Raw genomic sequence first — 9,854 nt, 5'->3', positions numbered from 1 at the left:
CTTATCACCGTCCACACCGTTGGAGCGTGGGAAAGTGTTTGGAAAATTGCCGACATTCTTGGTGAGCTTGTTTGAATTTTATTGCTACCAATGCACCACATCCTCGGATCGGCACTCTCATTTTCATGTCGCTCCAAGGGTTGGTTCGGATGACGTAGTTACAAACGTTCGGATGGTTGTATTAGTGGGCAGAGAATTTGAAGCTTCATTTTATAATTGGTCTTTTACATTGTTGGGTTTTGTTGACTTTTTTTTTTGTTTTCTAATGTAGGTTGACAATAGCGTAGAAATTATTGCCCGAATACTTTTTAATGTAAAAGGGACCTTTTGAATGACTTCTTTACGATTTTATCAATAAAAAACTTGGCTGATTATTACTTTTCATGGTTAAGGACATATTGGGAGACTTTATTTATTTATATTTAATTATTACGGCTTTTAGCCTCAAATTGTCAGCCTCAAAGAATTGAAGCGTGTAAAATTTTCACAAGGCTTGTCCTTCATGTACTTTGGCTAATCCCGACCAAACTCGGTTATGTCCTTGAAACATACTATATGAAAAATGGAAATAAAACAAAATCGATATATCTTACCTTATAGTTACTTTGTATATAACTTTATCTAACAAATTAATATTAAAAATAATTCTCATTCAAATGTGAATTCGTGGGTAAAGAGTTTAGGTTCTTAAAAATGTAACGCTCAAAATCAATTATGCTGGGGTTATAGTGATACTAACTAAACTTTAAAGACATTAAGTATACTCATTCGCTCTCTGAAGCCACCAAATGTTCAGTCTCAGATGGTCGGAACATTACGGTGGAAGGAAAACCGCAAACCTTCTTGGTATATTTTATGAACAATTATTAATCCAGATGTTAGCCCTCGATTCGGTGGAATTTAGCAACGTGAAACATCTTAATTGATGATCCTACCTGATACAAAATACACCCTGCACCAGAGGTCTTCCAAAAGGGCTTTGCCGATTAGCAAGATGCAGTTTCGCGGGTGTATCGTTTATTGGACCATTCTGTTCACTACAGTTCTTGTTGCTTCCTTTCTTTTACACGGTGTTACAGACACGGGAGAAACAAATTCTCCGAAACGCAAAACCATTCCTGCTGCTAAAGAGGGCCCAAATCAGCAAATGTGGCTTTTGCGGTGTCAAAGAGAGTCATCAGGGCCGCTCAGTATGTACCCCGCTATATCGCTACCTTTGCTGACCATGTCGACAGGGAGAACAATTGAATCAGATAAGAGATGATCGTGTTAGATCTGAAATATTACTACACACCTTCTGGTACTGAGACTGCGCGTGCAGCAATGGTACTGGTTTTGTCAACCCGTTTACGACCAAAAAAAAAACTCCACCCCGAGGGTTGGATGTTGGCACACAAAAAACCACAACGACTTTACAAAAGCTGCATCTTTGGATTCGTTATAAAACTGGTTTTCGGTTAACAGTGTTGTAAGTGCGCGTTCGTACATCTTTCGGAAGCGGAAACCTTCCAAGGGGAAAACTCTTTACCATATTCAGTAGATTAATGGTATTCTGCTGGAAGGAGCGCTCGTCGTATAAATGCAAACCCCACGGTAGAGGAGTAAATATTTTAATAAGACAAACCCACGGAAAAGCACACACCGTGCCATCTTTCTGCCGCTAGTAGTCTCATTGGCTTTGGTTAGTATTTTGTAATTATCTTCAACTATTTTCTCCCGCCCGAAGTCTCATAAAATACTTGGCCTACCTTGGAAGACTTACAGCTCTAGTCTCCTGTACAGCCTATCGGGAAGACATCGAGTTTTGGTTTGGGAATCCGCTCAGATTCTGCAGAGAACTTCGGGCTAAGATTATAATGTTTGTTATTATCGCAAGGTAGCTACAGCCGGGGGGAAGGTTTCGGAGGCGAGTCCTGCTTTCCTTTAGTCCATACTGGTCTAAAAATCCTTTTGTACCTTTACCGACCGTACTGGCAAGCCGAGTGCAAATGGAAGACCTTCGGTACTTGCAGTGGGATCGTGTGGTGTCGATAAGATGCTACTCCGGGAACCATTGGCATTTTGCTACGAAGCCTACCCGTACCGAACGGGGGGTGGATTTCTCCATGTAAAGATCTCTTCCTTTGAACACGCCTGGACGTCTAATGCAATCTACATCCCCAACTAGTGCTCGAACCACTGCTACCGAACCGAAGAAATCTTTATTGAAATTGTGTGTAAATTATTCGCCCCATTCCCCCTGATGCCCAGGGGTTTTGAGATCCTTCCTTTGAGAGTGGGCCTTATAAACGGGTAAATGCTAAAGATTTCTCAAGCCTAGAAGCGTCCCTAGCAAAACGTCCTAGCTATTGCCGGCGGCACTCCCCAGCCAGTGCTTTCTTCACATTCATCAAAAGCCACGAACGATTGTGTGTGCGGGGCAGTGTGCTACGATACCGTCCCCGGACACACCGAATGCAAAACGTATGAAGTCAATGTTTTAATTTATAGACTCCGGTCTGTCTGCAGCACACTACCGTGGAACCGTACATCGGGTGTTGATGGTGTGGTTCTGTTGCACCCGCAGCGCAAACCAACCACACTGCAGATGCAGCTCTGTGTGCGCTGTTCGGTGAATTTTGCTACCAAGTGCGGCAACCTTTTCCGATTCTGGCGCAAAGCGAATTGCAGATTGGGGTTTTGTCGGTTACCATTTTCCATTTGCCGTCGCCACATCGTCGCTTTCCGGCGTTGTTCCTGCCCGCCTCCCCCCTGGTTGCCAGAGTTTGATGCAGTTCCGGATGCAGTTTTGCTGCACAGTACATCAACATCAAACGCATGCCTCAGGTGCTGCAGATATGCTAGGTTTTAATTGAAAATCGGCCAGCTTGGTAGCATACGGATAGGCATTTCGGGAGCTTTTTGTTTTTTGTTTTATTCGCCCCAGGTTATCCCACCATCGGGTTCAATTCATTGTATCGCAGTGCGGCGTTCATTAGTGATGGCGGCTTTGTGTAATTTCATTGGATCGATAGAGAGATCGTGCTAATAAGATTAGATTAAATGTAAGTATGAAAAAAGTATTAATTATTATAATTTTAATTTTAACACTCTCCCATCACAATTTCATGAGCTATCTTCAGCTGGTTTCAAAATATCTTTCTTACCGATATTTTGTATGTCCTCCTTTTAACCGATCATGATATTCATGAATGTTTAACTCTCGCTAACTAATAGAACCATCGGTGGGAAAGCGTACCCAAAAGCAATTCCCATTTCAGCAAACAAACGACTCCATCTTCTAGCCGTAACAAAACGCGTCCGCCGCACGTTCCACGATTGAGTTGATTGTCGGCAATGATTGTGTGCGCTGCATTAGCGTTGGCTGCGATCAACCCGGCGGGAGGTCGCCGATAGGTACCTTTCGGCTTGTTGCCGGCGTTCGGTATTCGTCTGCAATCAATTAATGTATCAATCAAAATGTAATAACACAAATTTATTGAATGCTTCGATACCGTTCGCTGTACCACCGCGTAGGATCGGTGCACAAAGTGGCTGGTTGGCGGTGTGTGTGTTTTGGGATCCATCCAGCGGCTTCTAGCCCTTCGTTCGCCCCCCATTGCAATGGTGCGGTTCACAGACGCTTCACCGCACTCTAATTGAAGCTTGCAATCAAATAAATTGATTATCGTTCAGTCGCCACCATCATCATCGTCCGGTTGACGACGGGTCCGACGCTGCATGCTTCGGCGACATTATAAATAGCGAGATGCCCGTCAAACTGTGGTGCCGATCGAATCCCGCCGACACCATGTCAATCGGATCCTTTGGAAATAGCTGAAATATTAGTGCTCGAGTGCTTTTGTCACAGTAACACCTTAGCACGAAGGCTACGCTTGCGTGGCAGCCCGGAAGCCTGTCTGTCAGTGTTGAAATCGCCTCGAATTCACACACCATTGATGCGTAATTACGTGCATCCCCGGTCCAGGTGGTGGCATTTATGCTTTTCACCATACATGTCACGAGATTGGATGCTGTCACTTTTTAATCTTTATCCTTAATCCCGGTCGTGGTCCAGGTTTTTGTTTCCAGTTGTGAATTTAAACCCGCAAATTGTTGAAAAACAATGTTTAAGGATTAATTTAACTTTCGAAGCAGAAAGACAATTTCTTTTACCTTTTAAATTCGTTCAATAGTTTCCGAAAATCGGATGTAAAATAATTGTGGAATGATTTTACTTCATGTAGCTTGAAGATAATCGTGTCCAAAAAAGTGTTTTTATTGTAAATTTTTATTTAAAAAGTAATATTATTTTTTGCTGTATTTTTCCACTCACGATTCTACTTAGTACACGTTAGTATTTATTATGCGCCTGAAAAGTATGCAACGAGCATAGCATTAGCCCCTTAGTAATCCATCGTGCATCAACTGTTTATAGGCATAAGTTGAAGTATTGACATAATGTATCTTCTCACTGTTATACTAAACAATATTCTACTTTATTTAAAACATGAACAAAAACATCACACAATTACAGTGCTTTTGACTCCATTTTGGAGCAGCCGAAAAATGATTGAACAGTGGACAAATTGAAACTCCCAAAAAGCAAACAAAAACAAACAATCTCTACACTTTCCCATGCGAACCGTGTGTCCACGCTAACATTCCATGCGAAAAATTCTGACCACGGTTCCTGTGAGAAAACAGACAGGCAAACTAAACGAAAAGCCAAGAACCTACAGCATTACATCTAATGCGATTCAGACGGTACATGGATGGCGGCCAAACTTCAAACGGTCGATTCGGTCAAACACAAGTCGGCACAAAGCCCGTACCCGACCCCCCTTCGGTGGGCAAACGCTTCGTGACGCGTCTGGCCTGTAGAGTGTCGCTCGATCGAATAGCGATCGTTGAAAATTGCCCCAACCAATCGCGGTGTGGATACAATCGTGTCGAAGAAATACAGCGAGTAATGGGGAACGAGTGAACAAAAAACCCAACACACAGTACACAGCCCTCATTGACCAACTGGACGCACCGTTTAATGAGTTTACATCCACGTTTCGGTGCAGCTTCTCGTCATCCCCAACCAGTTCTAGGTGCGCTTCTTTCGGCATAGCTCTCCAGAAGTACACCAAATCTTCCGCTTCACTTCCAGTTTCATAGCTCCATGCTGGTGCTAAATTTGGTCGGCCATTTTTCTGCCCTTCCACGACTGCGGGATCCCATCGGATGCGGATCTCGATGGCAGACCGAAGGCGATGCAACTTCAGTAACTACAAAAAAAACGATTCTTCATCAACCGCAAAGACACAGAAAAGGCGCAAATGAACCGCCTTTGGAGAGGTTTATACACATCGTTGAGTTTGTTTTTTTTTATTTCATTTCTACCGCCACTACCATCCAAAGATCCAATACGCTTATCATTAACATCTCCAATAGCCGAACGATCCTTCGCCTTTCAGGACGTTCAGGTTCAATACGGCACACCGCAGACGACGACATTCGGCGGACAGCCTCAGCTGTTGCGTACGGATGGATGGTATTTTGTGGCGTAAAATAGAACCGCCCCGAACTGGGCAAAGTGGGTATAACAGCCAGGAAGCCAACGGTGTAACAACAGGGGACCATTTCACGGAAATCGGTACCAGAGACCGCTTGAAGTTCAAAAGGAATCCGTTTTGTTTCGCAATCGAGTTCGACGCGGTAAGATTTTTAATTTGCTTTTCTTTTCCGTCGTCTTTCAACAACTCTCGAGCAGCGATGCGATTTAGTCGTCTTTGGTTCGGTAACTTGTTTCAATTGCCAAATTTTCTTCATTGTGTCCGCTTCCTTTGAAGATCGTTTGTACAAAGAAATAACTTTAATCGATCGCTTAAAATACCCTAACTGGATACGTAAATTTTGTTTGCGTTTTGTAGACGAATGTTCGGAAAACAACATTGCTAGGGAAAAAATGCCCTCATTTTTCTTCGATTACTGAGCCCCATGTTTAACATCAATTAAGATTTGTTCGTGTATGATGAAAAGATAAGTCACACCGACAGCTTGACCGAAAACAACGCTCAAGAAGCGTTACCAGGAACCCATTACTTTCCTCTCGCTGGCTATACGGAAGGTCTAAAGAAGACATCGTACCTCTCGGAGGGATAACACCATTAATCCGACCGTCTTAAGACGCCATCAAGCGGGCTCAACCAACCGTGGGGATAATCGCGTGCTGCCTCGGAAACAGAAACTAATGAGCCTCATTTGCCATTCCCCCTTCGGAGTTTTCATAGCTAAACCGTACGTGTATCTTGTTAATTCTAATCGAAATTGATGTACATCACTTACTCAAACACCTTCGGTGAAAGCTACTAGGGAGATCGGTTAAAACGCTTCAACACATGGACAAAAAGTTTGCTGCTGCGATCATATCGCTGCTGTTTAATCTTTGACACCTTGTTGGCGGCTCGTGCCGCCGTATGACCACCGTCACGACCCTTAAGGAGACCACCCCTTACGGAAGACAACACACGCACGCACACACACACACCGAGCGTTCTGTTTTGAGGAAATCTTCACAGATGTTTAATGAGCACGATCGCGTGCGTGCTGTCCGATCGTTGCCACGTTTGTCATCGTTCAAACACCGTACCCCGATCGGATAGCTTGTTGGCTGTGTTTCAGTGGCATCATTATTTAATAGTCGGTACAAGAACAACAACAGCACCCAGGGTACAGAACAACCGGGGGGAGGTTCAGCAAAGTATGCTTAATCTCGCCAGTCAACGCTTCGTGTCATGTTGGTTTATTTTTGTCAACTACCAAGCGCTACTTTCACGCCTTCCAAATCGTCTGTCCCGAAGTCAGTATATGTAATTGATCTGTGACGTGATGGTTTTTGACGCTGTGTCGAGTTCACACGCGTCTCTGGAACTGTTGTCGCTGGTGTCACTGGTGGAGGTAATACTGTGACAAATTTACAAAACCACGAGGATGATGTGCTGATGCACGTCACGGAAATGGTGAAACAAAGCACAGCTTGAGTAATGATTTCAACTCAAAACCGCTAATGTACGTCGTAAATTTGATGGCAAATATGAAGGACATACACATTGCGAGAACACAAATCTGTTTCTGTACAATTTAATCCTCCACATGGGGTTAATTCATGCATGCAGAGAAGCAATATTGTAGATGGTTTAATTAGGTGTAGAGAAGTGTAATTTTGCAGTAAACTCATTATGTACCAAAGTGTAAATAACATACCCCACAATTTTTCCAATTCTCCAGAGGGAGAGAGTATCACGATAATGGAGTTGACTACTAAATTATCAGTAAATATTTACTACGCACATAAAACAAACTTTACAACGAAAGTTCCTTTAGTTTAATGCTTTTAAATAGATCGTAAACTAATATTTTTGGACATTAAAGAGGTACTAAACTTTAAAATATGTCTTGGAAATCCAACATCCCGGCTACAAACCTCAACTTCATCTTAAGCTTTAAGCATTAAATTCTACACGTAAGTTTCGCGAAACTATGCTGTTTCACCATCGCACAAGCCTACCAGACCGAATAGTAAGTTTGCCATCGTACGATGCTAGTAGCGCCGGACCAAAACGGAAGTAATTGCGGTAATTAATTGTGTTTTGATTAATTAACGATTAAAGTCAAATACACTTTGTTCGGTCGGCTGGACTTTTGATGAAACTGGAACACGACGTCGGCACTCGGACACTTTACACAACGCGCCTCTCGGTCTTCGACTTGGATGGAAGCATCCGTTTCGATGCTGGTCAGCCTATTAGTGCAGCCCCCACCCCCCAAGGATCCGTCATTACCCGCAGGATGGCGTTGAAAAGGGGGGAAAGCAATCGATTTAATTACGCAATCACAACCGGCAAACCGTCAGACGTAGGAACAAACCCTTGCACGTCGATAACGATCGCGACCCCAAACCCCGAACGAGCGGGAAGCAGCCGTTGGAAAGTCTTTGATTTCTACCGACGCTGAGCTGTCGAATGTCTTGAGAAAACAATCAACTAGCCAACCTGCGCCATTGAAGAAAACGCTGTTTGGTTGGATACGATCCGGAAAAGCCTTTACCTCGGAGAGTGAACGCAAGCGGAAAGCTCACGGTGAAGTACGTCCAGCCCGTAAGGAGGAGCTGCGATGTAATTAGTTCAGGCCCATTCCACAAACCATCGTCATGCGTACTGCGTCCAGAGATGCACCTTTGCGATGGGGCCAAAGCCAAACTACGGACACTCCAATTGTTAGGTGATTTATTCGCGCGTAAACCATTTCTCTAGACCCTCTACTTTTATATCTATATTCATGTGTTTTGCAACAAAAACCGCACAAAAGACGTCCCCACAGCAAAGAAAAACACTTTTTCATCGCTTTAGATCTAACTGGAGATCTTAGGATCGTAGGAGAAAAAAAAATGCTCGGAAGAACAAACCGCCCCAAACTGGAAAGCCTGGGAAATGTTGGGTGATTTATGTGAGCTTGCTCCACAATGATTTCTCCCCACAGTAACTTGGGATAGTTCCAGTGAAACTCGTCGGTCAGCTACTTGATATCGAATCGCATAAATATCAATTAATAACCGATCGATCGCTTTGTGCCTGTTTCTGTTCTGTGGGTTTTTCGTTACGAAGGCTTTCCGGCCTTCCTTCCAAAGCTCAGCAAAACCATCGCCCGGGTAGATTTGGCGGGTTTTGTCGGGTGGGGAACAACAGTCTCAAATTTATGACCCATTTGCAGTCGATTCATGTCCTCATTTAGTCACACGGTCCACCGATCGAAGCTACCACACGGGTGCGATGTCTGTTTTCGTAAATTCCTCTATTCTTTTTTCCTGAATCAGATCTGCTGATGTTTGTTTTTTTTTTGCCCTTTTGTTTCTCCTCTTTCTTATCATCGCTCTAGGAGCCTCTCCGGCACAAACCACAAACACCCGCGTTGGAAGCCGTGTGAAGAAGGTTGTACTTTTATATTGAAGCAGTTTAGAACAGCCTTAGTGGCTCCTTTTTTGTTTTTTGTTGGCTCTTCTTTCGTATGTCGGATCGCATCTTTTCCACGGTGGATGATTTATTAGATCAAGACACCATGCCGTCACGTTGCGCCTTCTCAGTTTCCTTAATGTTGCTCAGCCTAATCTACCGATGGCGTTTCGTTTGTTTGTTTTTCAACTCCATCGGCCACGGGATGGTTCTTCTCGACTGCAGGAAGCCCGGATAGAGCAGGTTTCCTAGGAAAGACTAGGCGTATTTATGATAATGCTGATCCAAACTTATTAGATACATATGTCTCTAAATTAGACACGATCGACACAAGCGATTTTAATAAGGGTGCGTGATCACGTGATTGTTTTCCAAAAAGTTCCAATTTTTATAAAAGAATATCAAACTGTCTTTATTGATGTACTTTAGTAAATAGAGCAAAAAACTAAGATAACAATAACGAATCTAGCAATGTGTAGCAACCATGATCCTTTTCTGATCGCTGCGTATCGATCGATTTTTCCTGGTAAATAGCAGTGGCGACATCATTTATCTTAGCTTACCTCGTTCATCTTCCTGTGTTGTGTCTCCTACCCGAAGTTCCAATGGTAAGCATCACCCTAATCCACAGTCCAAAAAAAAACGCCCGATCGATCCATTGATCTACAGATTCCAGATCGGACGCCGACGGTGATCTATTTCGTAGATAACGCCAGCAGTGCGGGTTGAGATAGAGGAAAAACTTGTGCTAGAATTCTTCGAAATCGTCTCACTAGAAGCAGATCGAATTGTGTGTGCGTGTCCCTGTCGACCCGAACTATCGATCGCTTCAACCTACCCGCAACCAGGGTGGACACGAACGAAATATTTAAATTA

The 9,854-nt window shown here is 43.6% G+C and overlaps 1 protein-coding gene across 1 annotated transcript in view; it reads right to left on the bottom strand.

Annotated features, from left to right (window-relative positions):
• The window catches only part of LOC125763899 (uncharacterized), a 337,203-nt gene that overhangs the window by 290,914 nt on the left and 36,435 nt on the right, over positions 1-9,854 (bottom strand). The gene's annotated exons all lie outside the window — the stretch shown is intronic.

Source organism: Anopheles funestus, chromosome 2RL (genome assembly GCF_943734845.2).
Source record: "Anopheles funestus chromosome 2RL, idAnoFuneDA-416_04, whole genome shotgun sequence".
Classification (NCBI taxonomy): domain Eukaryota; kingdom Metazoa; phylum Arthropoda; class Insecta; order Diptera; family Culicidae; genus Anopheles; species Anopheles funestus.
The sequence above is the reverse complement of the archived record's forward strand: the minus strand, read 5'-3'. Positions and strand labels throughout refer to the sequence as shown.